General features: G+C 32.7%; 1 protein-coding gene across 7 annotated transcripts in view; it reads right to left on the bottom strand.

The window, feature by feature from the left end:
* The window catches only part of LOC143911364 (E3 ubiquitin-protein ligase RNF19B-like), a 40,471-nt gene that overhangs the window by 18,916 nt on the left and 5,557 nt on the right, over positions 1–15,998 (bottom strand). For 2 of the 7 annotated variants that reach the window (XM_077430232.1, XM_077430231.1), the window contains exon 1: positions 11,409–11,466. The exons of 1 other annotated variant lie outside the window; for it this stretch is intronic. The gene's annotated coding sequence lies outside the window, so the exon portion shown is untranslated. Of the gene's footprint in view, positions 1–11,149; positions 11,469–15,998 lie in introns of those variants that run through there. 4 more of the 7 variants (XM_077430228.1, XM_077430233.1, XM_077430234.1 and 1 more) reach the window with 4 other exon arrangements.

Below are 15,998 nucleotides of genomic sequence, written 5' to 3'. Positions count from 1 at the left end.
GGATATAGGAAGCGGGATACGTGAATAAGAAGTATGACAAAGGTAGTGAATATATTGAAGAGATTGAAATGGCAATGGGCGGGTTACTTGGCTAGAAAAATGAGTAACAGGTGGACAAAATAAGTGCTAGAATGGTACCCGAGAGAATGTAAAAGGGTGAAAGATTATTTTTCTTTTTCTCAATGCCTTGTCCACAACCGCACTTTGGCAAAGAGTTTGAGTAGACAAAATTAGGAAAATTTGTTGGGTGAGAGTTGCACAAAACAGAAACGAGTGGGAGCGTGTTGGAGAGCCTTCATCCAGCAGTGAAAATGATGATGATGATGATGATATAAAATATTCATATTTGTACCTTGTCCTAAATAGTTTGAAAACCTCTGGTTTAACGAATAATAAAAAAAATGCCAACATTTTAAATGTCAATTAGAACAACACAGCTCGGAAGCATGCATCATCTAACCGTTGGGTCTAATGTAACTGTAGGTTATAACTGTGATCAACTAACCCAAATCAAAAATTCAATATGCTTTATTATCTTAAAGAAATCAATTCCCAGAAGAAATACAATACAAAATAGCGTTTATATGGTGATCCATTTGGTGCCAAATGTCAATTAGATCGACATGACCCGATCACAGGGATCAACTGTTTTCAATGGATATATACATATGTATTATTTTTAAACTTTATTTTAACAGTTATTGTTGACAGGTGTCGGCCCGCGCTTGGAATACAAAGGAAATGATTTTTTTCAAGTTCGTATGGACTAAATAGAAGTAAGCTTTCTCTAGCGGAGTGGGGTCATTATCTTCGTTGCAGATTTAGCAATAATCTCGCTGGTTTTAATTTTTATGTTATTTTTTTTGTGGGTCACGTTTACTCCGGTTACGTTTGCACAATATCGTATGGCTGCGCTCTAGCTGATTGACCAGGTGCTGTTGAAAGAAAATAATAATAAAAAAGCTTACGTGACCCGAAAGTGCCAGGTATTATTGCACAATATGTACAACGCAGACGTGCACATGTTTGGGACATGACTTATAACGTACCATATTATTGCGGAAAGAAAACGTGGAAATAATTTACATTTCGGAACTAATTACAATCAAAGTTGTATCACTAAACGTGTTTCCTCGTGGAAAGAGAGAAAATTGTATTCGAAAAATGTGTCGTTGCAACGTCAGGTTTAAATATAGCATATTTAAGAAAATAAGGTAAAGTAAATATTAAAATCTACATTATATTTCTATGCAAATATTGTTGAAATGAAGCATATATAATGTATGTATGTGTGTGTGTGTGTGTGTATACATACATATGTATGTATCTCAAACATAAACTCAATATATTACCAACATAAATGTTTTATATATACAAAGGTATTAACGAAGATGTCTAAACAGGCAGTACCTGGAAAAGCTATCGAATGTTTTGGCGTTTCAAACGGGATAAAAATAAACATTTATAAATTTTGTAACTATTATTTTTTATTTATCAATATGTAAATATTTGACTCATTTATGTATTTATAATAATATCAGAAAGACTGAGTTTAAGTAAGATTTTAATTTTGTGATTTTAAGTAAGAATTTCAGAATTAGGGGATTGAAGAATTAAAATTTGAGAAATATGTAATATGCTATTAATATACACGAGACTAGCTCGTTTAATTATATTGGATGATGTTTAATTTAATTGTGTGTATTGTATAATATAATTACCAAATGAACTGTTCTTGTGACGTCAATCAACATACATACGTACACAATTTATTTTGTTTGTTTATTATTAGGAATATTGTTATAAATTTCATTTCATTTGTATAACCTCCAACTAGCTCAGTGGTTAGCGTATAATGCTAACAACTGAGAGGTCACGGATACGATCCCTGATCCAGTGTTGCTGGCCAGACCTTGGATATATGTGACTCGAGGTCGATCATTTCAGAATTTACCAATTTATCTGATTTCATCAGAGAAATGTAATATTAATAGAAGTGGCTTTAGGTGTTCTTTTGTTGTCAAGTGACATTCTGTCCACGGACAGATCTAAATAATTTTAGCATCAGTCGTATTTGACGCTTGGTGCTCGACGTATGTTCGATAAAGACTTCTCTGTTTGTTTATATTACTCGCAAGATGGGCAAGCATCGGTAAAAATTGCACAATACATTCAAAAACACACAATAAACAACATGGGATACAATTTAAATTGATCCGATTGTATGCCGTGCGATGTAGCGTATTTATAGAGACGTACCGCGTAAAATTGACAATAATTATTTATTCGTAAGGGCCCCTCTATTCTTATTACATCTCTCTGGATTTCATTGTTGAAACTGTTCCTACCTTCAATTGTTTTCATTATTTGAATTTGATTTAAAATTTATAATAAAATTTTAAATTTATACACAGTAAATACGTAAAAAGTTGACCATAGTTGTCGCCTTGCGGGCAACCCCGTAATGACACCGTTAAAAAAAATAGAAAAATAAGACATTAAAGCTCAATTATTAATTTATTCACCTATTGATTAGGTTCCCTCAACATATGTATGTATGTCTGTGATCTTTGAGGTTCGAGTTTAATCAAATCCTACCCGATCAAAAAATGGTTTTGCGTTAGTGGAAATAAAAACTTATTTGTGAAATATTTACAGCAATACAAAATATTAATATGACTGAAAGGTTTGCGTTACATGCATTGAAAGCGGAATTCAATGCGAAAAAAATGAAACCGTTATATAAAATACCGATGAAAACTCCCGTATGAATAGAGCATCCATCACGAAAACCGATCTGTTTCATTACGTTATAAAAGGATGAAAAGCTCATCTTTTACGAGAGAAAAATCTGAAGTGACCCAAGCAAACGCCTTTTGAAAATCCCTCGAGCACGTGCCAATTCAGAAGCGATTTTTATCTAACTAGCATAAAAAACACAATAGGCATTTTGAATTATGTATGTATCGTCACATGTGTATAATATAATACATACATACATACATACATGAGAGATTTCACTCGACCGCAAGAAACAAACAAACGAAGATGAATGGAAAAGTCGGGAAAAATCGCACGGTAGACAATAAAAAAAAATGACATCCAATGACGTCAATCGAGCGAATTTTATTCGCTAACAATGGAAAATGCGTCATTCGTCAGATGCAGACAGGAAAATGCAAATGGTCGTCCGGGACGAGGGGAAAACCTCGAACGGCCAATCAAACGCTTAATCTGTATAATTTCGTATTTTTTTATCCAACAAATCAATCGTAAGCGTGTAGTACATACACGATTTACATTAGTTTGAGATGGATGAGAAATTTCTAGCAATGCTCGTTAATAATAATGAGAACGAAAAATAAGAAAAACTTGCAATAATTGATGAGCGTGTGTGCAATTAATCTCAGGGAAAAAAGGGCATTTGCAAATTGCAAATGCAACCTTGCATCTCAAACATGACATTAGATAAGATGTTATGAGTCCTATAAACGCAAGCAAAACAAACATTTCAATGTCGGTAAACACACATACGTAAAATTGGTAAGCCAACTATAATGAGTAAATGTTTGAGTTCGAAAGCAGATTGTTTACTAAGCTTTAAGTTATACTAAACGTTTAGTTTTATAAATTAACACTAAAGGCGCAAACGCACTGAATCGTACGGAATGCACGTGCTTGTGGTTTCCAGCTGGGAAGGACGTCATTGCTAATTCGTGCGACCTTATTATTTCGACAAGTTTCTCCCACATTTCTTCAAATATGGGAATTACCGTTATCGATCACGTTCAAACCTACATTTTTAAGATGTTTTTATTGTATGTCGATACAATAAAATATCACCGAAGACACTACAAGGAGTGAGTTTTGAGAAGATCGCGACGGTACAAACTAAACATGCCAAATGTTTTGATGATGTTGCATGAGAAAACACACTGAATGGTATGGGATATCGTGTCCCTGGCTTGAAAACAATGGGTGTTCTCCAAACCGAATTCGGGTGCAGAATGCATATGTTTGGGAGGTCGCACGTGTATGCATATCCATATGCGACACTGGGTCAAAATACTGCATACGAATAATTAAAAAAAAATCTTATAAAACTCTGTACTTTGTGAATAAATTGAGAATATACTAGTTGGTATATATTTTATTTATTTATCTGTGATAGGATAGTGTGTTAGTTCGTCACGATACGTTTAATTAAGTTTTGGCATAATTCTTGTATAAAAAAATAACGTTTTTGTACGTACGAATATGTTTTTGTACGTACGAATATGTTTTTGTACGTACGAATATGTTTTTGTACGCAAGCGTTATGTCGCGTGAGTGATTTGTCCCGCGAGCGACTTATCCGTGAGCGCAATGTCCTTGAGTGATTTGTCGCGTGAGTGAAATGCCGTACGCGTAAAGTCGTTGAGTGAAAGGCTCGTGAGCGATTTGTCGTGACACCCGTTAATATATAGTAGTTCATTTCACAACTGTTTGCAGTAGGATGAAAAATACGAGATTCCTATAGGTCAACTAAGATGTTCTGACCAATGGGTTTCGAGTATGACAAAGCTTTTCAGCTCTTCTTCTGCACTCTTCAAATGAAATATGCAATATTACAACTATGCACAAAACTACAAGATTAATCATCACATGCAATTAAATTGTAATAAAAACTCTGTCAACGACTGGTGCTCTATGAAAACGTTATGGGTAATCGATTTCGAAGACTCGCCAACCGGTATAGTAACTTTCTCCCCGAGTGGCAGACACACCACGGCTGAACACCTCGACATTCACAGGTTCGTAATATCGATTTTATGTACATACACTCGAACTATTAAAACACAATTCGGGAACAACTGTCATGACAAATCATGCGAAAGTATCGCACATCAGTTGAGTGGGCTTCTTTAGTTATAATCTCGTAGCTAATTTTCGACGACAACAAACAAAGAAACACATTCGTGTTTATTCGTTATACACACTTGGGGGTCAACATTTCGATTAGACGCTAAGATACAATTCAAGGAACTTCTCCGACGTGATAAGGTCACAAAAACAAGTTTTCAATATGACACTTAAAAATCTATCAGTATGTCTATAAATTTCAAAATTATAATCGGTAGAGGGGTGGGTGATAAAGGAGAGGATGATTTATTTGCAACACACGTACTTACATACATAATGTCTGGACTTGAGTCCTATGATCGAGTTTCGTATAATCCTATTGCGTGCGTGCGAGCAGGTTGCAATTGAATTGAGTTTTGAAAGCTCTGATGTTTTTACGAATGCTTTAGATTTCAAGTATGCGTTAATACTTGATAGGTATTACGAATAAAGGAAATGAGTACCGTATTACTATAGCTCTAAGAATATGTTCAAAACAAAAAAATGTGACTTTCCAACTCAATTTACTAGTCGAGTGACATTTTCACGAAAACCTAACCTTTCTATCTAAATTGGTACCAACTTATAATGTATTTTCAGTTGTAATTTTTCTGATTTCATTGTTGAAATGGTTCCTTGGTTAAATTGGCTAAAAACCTTCCTACCTACTATGTCACCACTGAAGATTAATGTACAAAAAAAATTATGTAAAAAAGTTAAAATTCATAGATGTCTCGTTAATTTCGTGTTTTTTAGTGTCTCGTAATTCAGCGACTTATGTAATAAAAATGCTGCATTGTTTGTAATTGGCCAAGAAGGCGCATTATATAATAAAATAAAATAAAATATGATTAATATAATGGTACTGGATTAATTTTCTGATGGATTCAGTTTCTAAAGAGGATCAGACGAAAAGTCTAATTAATTTTCGTCGGTTCATATTAAAAAATACACAAATAAAAATGAGATAATTTTGCTCTTGTGTATAATATTCATTTTATATGGGTAAATATTATTTTCAGATGAGAAATACAAATGAGAAATGTCGCCATTTCGTTTTGCGACACAAGTTCGTGGAATTGCGCAAATATTAAACGTGTTTCGAAGAAATCTCGTATCCATGGGAACCGGTGAAATGATATTTCCACAGAATCCGTTTGTCCCATGATTTGCCAGTAACCAGCCACTATATCGATTGTGTAATTCAACATGAATATTTGCTCGGCATTCTGCGACACTAAAAATAACTGAATTTTCTTTTGTTTAGTATTTTCGCACTAATTTTCCGACGTAACATTCCGTAATAATAAAATAAAAACGTCATTATTTTTGATTAATTCTTACTTTCCACAAACATATGAATGTACATACATATTAAGTAAAACGTTTCAATTAAAACGAACGTTTGAAGAACGATCATATTAAATAAACAACTGTGTATTTACAAATGAGAAAATTGCTATCTGCAATATCAAATTAGAAGCTTGGAATCATAAACGAGGTTGTTTTGTATCATATATTTATACTTAAGCATTAATTTGTGCGATTATTCCGTTTCCGTAAAAAAATAACGTCGCTACACACCATACGAATACGTCATTTCCATTTTATTTTTAAACTGAATTAATCCGAAAGCATTTGGGACAACTCCGTTTTACGATTCGAGATTAACAAAAGAAAAAAGACAAATATAATAACTAATAAGCCTTCACAAATCCAACCTAAGAGATACCGAGCATTTACACGCACAAGTGACGCATGTGCATATTTGATATGTAATTATGCACATTTGCATCGACGTGCAAATCGGCCAATGTCAATTTCGAAACATAAGGCGATGATAAGAAAAGCAAACGGGACACGAAGCCTTTGCGAAATCGTCAAATTTACACGTTCAGAAATGAAACTTTTATTTTTAATTCTCACATATGAGAGTTTGAACTATGCAAAGAGTTCAGATAAACTAACTTTTCTCATATAATAAAAAGCACACTGAACATTTGACATTTTTTTACCTACTTACTTTAATTTTAACACTGCAATATTGTACTTTTTATTATTTGTATTTAACAAATAAAAGCGCATAAACGTAAAATGCTATCAATCGATAGGTTCGATCCCTGGCCCGGTGTTGCTGGCCAAACTTTGGATATATGTGACTCGAGGTCGATCGTTTTCATTAGAATTTGCTAATTTATGTTTTAATTATTGAAACGGTTCCAAAAAAATTGGCAACAGATCCTCATTTGTCACCATTATTTGAATATAATTTTAAATTTATAATAATAATGTTATAAATTTATATAAATTACATATGAACAAATTTGGTCATAATGGCACCACGGTAAATACATTTTTTAATATATGGTAATATCTTAAACCAGGTTGTGATGAAAAATATATTTTGAATTTAAAAAAAAAATTGTATATTTGAAAGTACTCAATATGAATGTCCTCTGAATATACATACATACATGATATTAATATCGGATACGAAGATGCAATGTTTGAATGATTTCAATAAATTGTTATTGGTTTTATTTTCAACGAATTGGTTAAGGACAGCGATAATAACTTTTTTTAGTCAAGTCGTTGACATGTGTCGTTTTTCAAAACTTCATTAAAGAGCTCATAACAAAAGCCAAGGACGAATTTTTTATATTAAATTAATTCTAGATTTCTTTAAAATATTCAATATTATAAAATATGTACATGAGATGAATTTTATTGACCGTTCATTTTTTTTAAATTCACGTATGGGTAGAAGCAGGCGCGGCTCGTGCATAGGAACTGCGGCGCTGCAGCACCCCCAGAAAAAATACAAAAAAATCGCATTTACAACTTGTATTTAGATATATTTGACATCGGTCTCCGTGACGAGCCAGAATATTAAATTACAGAAAACGCAAATATCGGAAGGCAAAGATCGAAAATCGAAAGATCTTAATGTGCGCGCGCAGAATACGGGAGAAAAAGCCTGTTCCTCTTGTTCCTGTTGTATCCTGCTTGCGCAAATTAAGTGAGTATATACGTGAGTATGTACCGTTTACCATGCACCCTTTTTTTATCTTTCGACTTAAGATCTTTCGATTTTCGATCTTTGTCTTCCGATATTTGTGTTTTCTGTAATTTAACATTCTGGCTCGTCACGTAGACCCATTTGACATACTCAAGTTGTAAATGTATACAAATGTGATTTTTTTTGTATTTTTTCTGGGGGTGCTGCAGCGCCGCAGTTCCTATGCACGAGCCGCGCCTGCTTATATATATATATATATATATATATATATATATATATATATATATATATATATATATATATATATATATATATATATATATATATATATATATATATATATATATATATCAAACAATATACGCAAACTCATACGGTCGTTACCGTTTGTTACATAACTGTTCGTTATTGTTTTAGGACGTTTATTTTTTCAATTTCGTGTTGATTAGTGCTCAAATTTTTATTTATAAGAACATTTATAATGTGTGATAAAGAAACGGGATAATGACTGATAAAGTAACTCTTGTTAAAAAAAATAGAAAGGTGGATAGACTTAGAAATGAAACTTTAAGTGATAAAACAATATGATAGTGGTAAAAAAGTGATGGACATGGTGAATAATTTGAAATTGTCACATTCAAAGGTCTCCACTATTTTAAAAGACAAAGAAAAAAATCGTAAAGCCTTTAAAGGGTCCTTGTCAATTAAATCTAAAATAATAAATAAAAAAAGACTAGGACCCATTCAACAAATGGAAAAATTACTAGTGATTTGGATCGATGACAAGATTGAAAAGCGAATTCCATTGCGTCTTTTAAAGCTCATTATTTAAAAATTACATTTGCGCAAGGCATTGAAGCAATAGAAGAAGGAAAAACTTTTCAAGAATTTTGGAAAAATTATAATATCCTTGCTATAAGAAATATAGATAAGGGATGGACCCTTTAACGGCTTAAGAAGTTACTTCAGCATGTATGTACGGAATATGGAAAAAACTCACCACTCGATTTGAACCCATTCTCTTTCCATATACGAAAAAGAAAAAAATGTCGAGGATATTACTAACCTAATCGTACAATTTAGTGAACGTCTACAATTTGACGTAGATAACGAAGACATCAACCAACTTCTTGAAGATGATTCAGAAGATCTAAACAATGCAGAATTATTAGATCTTGAAACTCAAATGGTTGCAGAAGAGGATATTGATGAAAATAAATCAATCACATCTGCGGAACCGCTGAAAAAATTTGTATTGAAAGAAATGGCTGCTGCTTTTAATTTAATTAAATCAAGGAATACAAAAGTTTGAAATGATGGACCCAGACAGTGAAATATTTTCAAATGTGAACCGCAGGATTTAAGAAAATCTCGCATGCTACCAAGAAATATATAGAGAAAAAAAGCCGGATACTGTTCAAACAAAATAAGACACATTTTTCAAAAATACTCATACGGCTGTATCTCAAACTGAATATGAAGAAATGGATTGTACTTATGTGATAAGTGATGAGGATGTATAATTTATAATTAATAAGTACGGATGATGTAGATGTTTATTTTTTTTTTAAATTTAAATATGAATTCATTTGCATTACTGTATTAATAAAAGTAAGTAAAATCACCGAAAAAAAAATATAAATATATTCCTCGACTTATGACGGATTCGACTTACGACCGAGGTTCAGGAACGTATCTCCGTCGTAAGTCGAGGAATACCTGTATACCTATGTATGTATGTATATAAAGTATCCAATAATAGAACACCATCATCTCTTCCAATCTCGATTTTTTTTATATTTAAAAAGCCAATACTTGTATAAAACAGTTAATTGTATAAACTTAGAAATGCATCAAGTTTTTTTTAAATATAATTTATAAATAATTCTTTATATTTGTAAAGTAAAATAAAGAGAATAAGTACATACATATAACATTATTGTCAAATTGTAAAATTATTTATAATTATAATATAATATAAGTAATGAAACCTTGCCGACATCATCGCAAATCAAAGATCTGGGAGTTATTTTTGATGAAAAATTAATATCCAATTTTCATATAAATTATATTACAAAAATGCCATCAAACCATTGGGTTTATAAGAAAATCTACCCACTTTAAAAATATAAATACAGTAAAAATGTTATATACTACTATAGAAAGAAATCAATTAGAATAAAATTCTACGATTTAGTTTCCTTATTCACTAAAATATGTATACTAATTTAATAGTCTGTCCAAAAAAAGTTTATAAAATTTGTCAGATTTTCAATAATTATTTTTAAATATACATATAACAATCATGTTAGCAGCAATATCATTTATAAAGAAATGTATTTATCAAAATTGTGTGATAGAAGAATAATTAATGATATTTTATGTTTTTATTCTTAATGGCATCATCGACTGCTCTGAATTGATGAGCTTAATCAGATTACATGTACCGGGCAGATCAATTAGATGTAACCATATTCTTGATATGCCCAGGTTTACCACCAATTATTTATCGAACTCAGCCATGTCAAGATTGCAGACTGGGTAATGAGCTGTATATGTATGATTTATTTAATGTCAGTAGATATAAGGTAAAACGCGATTTATACAAACATTTTTTTAAATGTTGTAGTTTATTTTTTTTTGTATCTCTTTATATTTTTCAAAAACTTTATTTCTAACTTTATTTGTATTGTATTGTATTTTTTTCCTTTCTTTGTGTGAAATGGACATTTTTTTTGACCGTATAAATAAATAAATAAATTACACACATATCAGGGAAATGATATCTAAACGGTACTCTATAACGATCGGATAGATAAACGCAAATTAAAACGTGGCAAAAAAAAAAACCATCACATTCGTATGCGAAAGACCGTGTCATTTCACTCACGTGGTTGGAAATCTTATTCTTCGACAAGAGAACGAATGAACGGATCGTGAATAAATAAGCGAATAAGCGAGATTACCTCTTGAATTAAATTTCCATCATTACGTACCCGACACGACTTGCCGCCTTGCAATCGAATCTTGCATAATTCAAACAGAGGAAAATGGAAATTTTAACTTTCAGACATATCTCAAGCACCGATTTGTCCGTATACTAATCTCACAAAAGGGCAGAAAGCCTAAGAGTATTATAAAACAGCTGAAAAATGTATGTACTTAATATATCAACGAATGTTTTCCAGTCTAAAAATACATAATCAATTAGCGTATTAACTTGACTATTTAATATAGCATAATCCATACTTGTCGGTTAGCTGCCTCACTTTACATCGCATGAGCACTGTTTATAATGCTTCGATACATATTATAAAAACTCAAGTACATAACAATGCTAGGAAACACTCAGCACTCAAAAGCGGACGTAAAATGTGAATAAATTCAAACGAATCACTCGGATGATGAATATTTGTAATAACTTTTTAGCGAATAAATTAAATCCACGACAAGAGTAATATATATATATATAAGTACCGTAGTTATAATAATGTGTAGAAATACGAACAAGTTTAACAAGACGAACGAAACGATGGACTTTCCTGCACGAAGCGTCCCACAACACTGAACAGCTATTTGTTTTCGTTTCGCCACCCACTCCAGTAGATAGATATGCCGCTCGTATTGTTGCTTTTTACCATGCAGTATTATATTTCCATCAACATTATTTGCCAAAGTATTCTTTGATATGTCTAGTTACCTAATGTTGGCACACAAAACCTGTCAAAAATGACTGTTGTAATTTTACACACATATAGTAATATACGGTTCGGTGATTATTCCCCAAAAAGATATCTCGCGTGCGTCACTAAAATCTCGATCACAGAACATCTAGTACCCAAAAACTCGATCAATCGAAAATTGTACTAACTGTAATAATTGTAGTAATTGTAATAATTGTAATTGTAAAATTGCGAAATATTGTATTAACGAGACCTCGAGTGCCAGATATTTCGCATTCGCGATTTTTGTGACAACGATTGTCGCAATTTACCCATAATATACGTATTTCTAACAGTTTCGTTTTTTTTACGAAAGTTTAGAATTACTTTGTTTGTGTATTCATTATCGATCATAAATTTATACATTATATATAAAGGTTTCAGTTAAAAATCGATACAATCGAAACATTTATTCGATTTTCTCGATGATTATGAGTACGTATATTGCTGCTGGCGAGATTTAAATCCGTGTTTGCCAACCTTTTTTGTGCCACGCTTCACTTCAATGCTTCCAACGGGGTTTATCTGTGAGTGCAGTTTCCGTGAGTGATTTATCTGTGAGTGTAATGTCCGTGAGCGATTTGTCGCGCGAGTGAAATGCCGTGCGCGTAAGGTCGTTCAGTAAAAGGTCCGTGAGCGATTTATAATGACACTATGGACAATCTGTTACAATCAACAAATTCTCTATACTACGAATTTGCAAAAATGACATTCTAAGCATATTTTTAATATCAACAAAGTATATATACGACGAATTCAAATGAGGATAGGTTGCATGGCGACAAATAAGGATAGGTTGCCAATTTGTTTGGAACCCTTTCAACAAGACCTGGAGTCACATATATCCAAGGTCTGGCCAGCAGCATCGGATCCATGACCCGTCAGTTGAAATTATTATTCACTAACCACTGAGATATGTTGCTGGAATATGTAACTGGTTTAAGTAAATCCTCCCCTATAGTATGATTTTTCCAGATTTAGCTATAAGAAAAATATCATAACGTAAAGAGAATTTCGCTTTTGTTGTTGATCTTTTTCAAATTTATCTATTAAATTCAGAGTATAGTTCACACAAGTGCGATGTTTCTGCTTGAAATGGGTTTCAAGAGGACCTTTTTTCATAAATTCGTTGATCAAATAATGTTCGCACAACAGAGAGCATGATAAATGAGTTATAAACATTATAAGGAGTAAACGAAATTAATGATGTGATAATTGCCCCCCCCCCCCAATACATTCAAAATGTGGGCATGCGCCCACTGATTTAATGGTTATTTAATCCTATTAGATTTTGAGAATATAGCTACATGTTGCAACTCGCAAATCGGCATCCTTTCTCTCCCTCGCAATTTCAGGTAAGACTTTTAATTATATGATTGGTTTGTTATAAAAACATTTGTGGAGTATTGCGATTTGCGATTAGAGCATACACGGTTGGCCATAAGAAGTTTTTAAGTCTTTTTAAGTTTTAAGACATCTTTGTTCCTTCTAGATGAAAATAAATCTCGATCTTCATTACGGATCGAGTGTGTTTGCTAACGCTAGGTGTGCATACGTTGCAAATGTGCCGCTTTTTTAATGGCAAGATTGATGCGATAGTAGTAATTGGCCTAGTCTGGGTCAGTGAAAGAATGTAGTTTTGGTACGAGATAAAGTGCAACCGTTACTGCTCCAAAAATGCTCAAATTGATGACACATTGCGTAAATTACGCAGCAGTTTCATCGCGGAACTGGTTATATGTTACTATTAGTATATTATATTTTCCTCGTTAATTTTATAAATTTTTCCCTATTTTTTTTGGTTAAAATATTTGGTATATACTAAACATAAAAGAAAACAATGTCATACCGAATTCATAATATTATTAGATCGTACGAAGGTGATAACCTAACGGCTTAGGCCACATAAACGTCAGAAAAACGTACAACGTGACGTTTTTATCTTCATGGAGTTCGTTCTATGACGTTGTACATATGGCTATAGTTTCTAAGTATAATCTATGGGGACGCGACAATTGGTTCAAGTCCAAAAGGTTCAACGACAAAATGTACCCAAAAATTAGTGTACTGACAAAATGTACCCGCGTGCACTAATTTTCGGGTACATTTTGTCGTTGAACCTTTTGGACTTGCACCATTTGTCGTGTAACCGGTTATTTCACAGTCTGTCATCATTTACTGTTGTTGATCCATTTTTCGTTCCAAACACTTCTTACGGACGTCTCATCCACTCCCAACCCATGAACCAATGTTGGGCAATGCCATAGATTATGGTTATATATACATGGTTCATGGGTTGGGGGTGGATGAGACGTCCGTAAGAAGTGTTTGGAACGAAAAATGGATCAACAACAGTAAATGATGACAGACTGTGAAATAACCATTTACGTGGCTTATTGTGGATAAAGCAGCCATAATGTATTTTCATTATGTGTAATGTGAAAAAGCCGACCTCGAAGAGCATAATACATAATTTATAACATTATATTTGAAACCTAATTACAGTCCACAAAAGAAAGAAGGGTACTTTATTAATGCGCTAATTCCACACTGAAATTTCGTAACGGCACATACGTACATGTATGTACGTAATAACGGCAAAAAGTAAACGTACCAATTAGCGATGAAACAAATTGTCATATATATATAATATATACAATATTTAAAAAAAAACTTATTTATTCGGCAAAAAGCAGACACGTAATATAAAACCGGAAAATTAGTCCACTTACCGATCACGATTTTACTTTTACTGGCGAGAAAATGGCGCTATCAACACACGACTATGTCTATTGCACATTTTGAGACGATATTACCAAATAATTATATATGTATAAACCTACGGATAGCGAACGATCTGATTTTACAATGAATCTCGAATCAAATGCAAGAGAGAACAAATATCAAGTTGACTATGTCTATGTTATACATTTCTATTTTGAGTAGTAAAACTTAGATGGAATGTGGCAATTATTATAATTGCGGTAAATAATAAAAAAATAAATATATAAATATATATATTTATATATATATTAGAAAAACCAACAAACTAGCTCGATCCCTCTCGTCACAACTGTTATCAACTTGACTTGGATCGCTTAATTAATTACAATGAAAGGCACAGCAGATACTTAATATCACGTTGTCTTTGTTCCATATGATGCACCGAATGCCAAACGCTATACGTACAGCCTTGTACATGCAGACATATGTATGTATATATGTAGACATGGAACGGATGATGTATGTATGTAAGTAAAATATTTAAAAACTTCAGTAACTATCTCGTCTTTAATGTAAAGTCGACGTGCTGCTTATGGGTTGATTAGGAAGGGAAAAAATGGTTCGAGATGATAAAAATAATCAATTCTGCATTTGATACGAAAATGTAATGTTAAATTAAATCAGAAATCGAAAGTCTAGCGACGATGACAACGACAACTTTCTGACGTAAAATTAAAAATTCGAACGTGTGAAACCAGCAGCGGTGCATAGAGTTGTGCGTACTATTTTGCATAATTGAAAGTGCGATGCGCTGCCTGGCTCAAAACCGAGGACACGCACGCGGAATTTGCAACAAGAAATACTCGTGTTACGCATCGACAATGACAACCGAATAAACGCAATATATATATATACATATGTATATAGTATCATCAGCACCTGACGAGGCCTTTCTAAACGTAAGATTAGTCGATCATCCAAGGCAAGCAGAGATCTGGGAAGAAGACACATTTTGCGGTTAAACATTTTAAGGTGGTGGTACAGGAGGAACTTCAGTGGAGACGTTCCGTCTTGCAATCAATAAAACAATATTATAAACAGGATAATGGCCAGTAATCGCTAAGCAGATGTGGCACAAAAAAGGAAGAAAAACTTCCCTTTCAAAGTAATTTATGTATACTTTGATAGGAAAAACCGGAAATATTCCAGTATCTAAAAACTTAAAATTCGATTCAAATTCAAAAATGGACATACAATATCTGTACATCACACCATCATATTCAAGAGAATGTATGTATGTAAGAAGTTTTAGGATTTTTCCACGTTAAATCAATAGCAAATATATTATACATATGTTAAATACATATATTATAAATATGTTACAATCCAAGTGTGCACCCCAGTTAGTTCATGAACATACTAGTTTGATCAAGTATTCAAAAATAAATCCTATAGAAACCACGTCACAACATTGCTATAATTTTCGTTTCCACTAATATTAAAATTATCGAAGTAAACCTAATATAAACCGTGTAAAAAAATATTGCAACCTATGTAGGTTGAGCATACATACCTACACATAGAGATGGGACAAATGATAGAGAATACTTAAACTTATATTTACTAATTTGTAATTTTGCCTAATATTTACT

Source organism: Arctopsyche grandis, chromosome 4 (genome assembly GCF_051622035.1).
Source record: "Arctopsyche grandis isolate Sample6627 chromosome 4, ASM5162203v2, whole genome shotgun sequence".
NCBI classification, from domain to species: Eukaryota; Metazoa; Arthropoda; class Insecta; order Trichoptera; family Hydropsychidae; genus Arctopsyche; species Arctopsyche grandis.
This window is presented reverse-complemented; position numbering and strand designations above follow the sequence as displayed.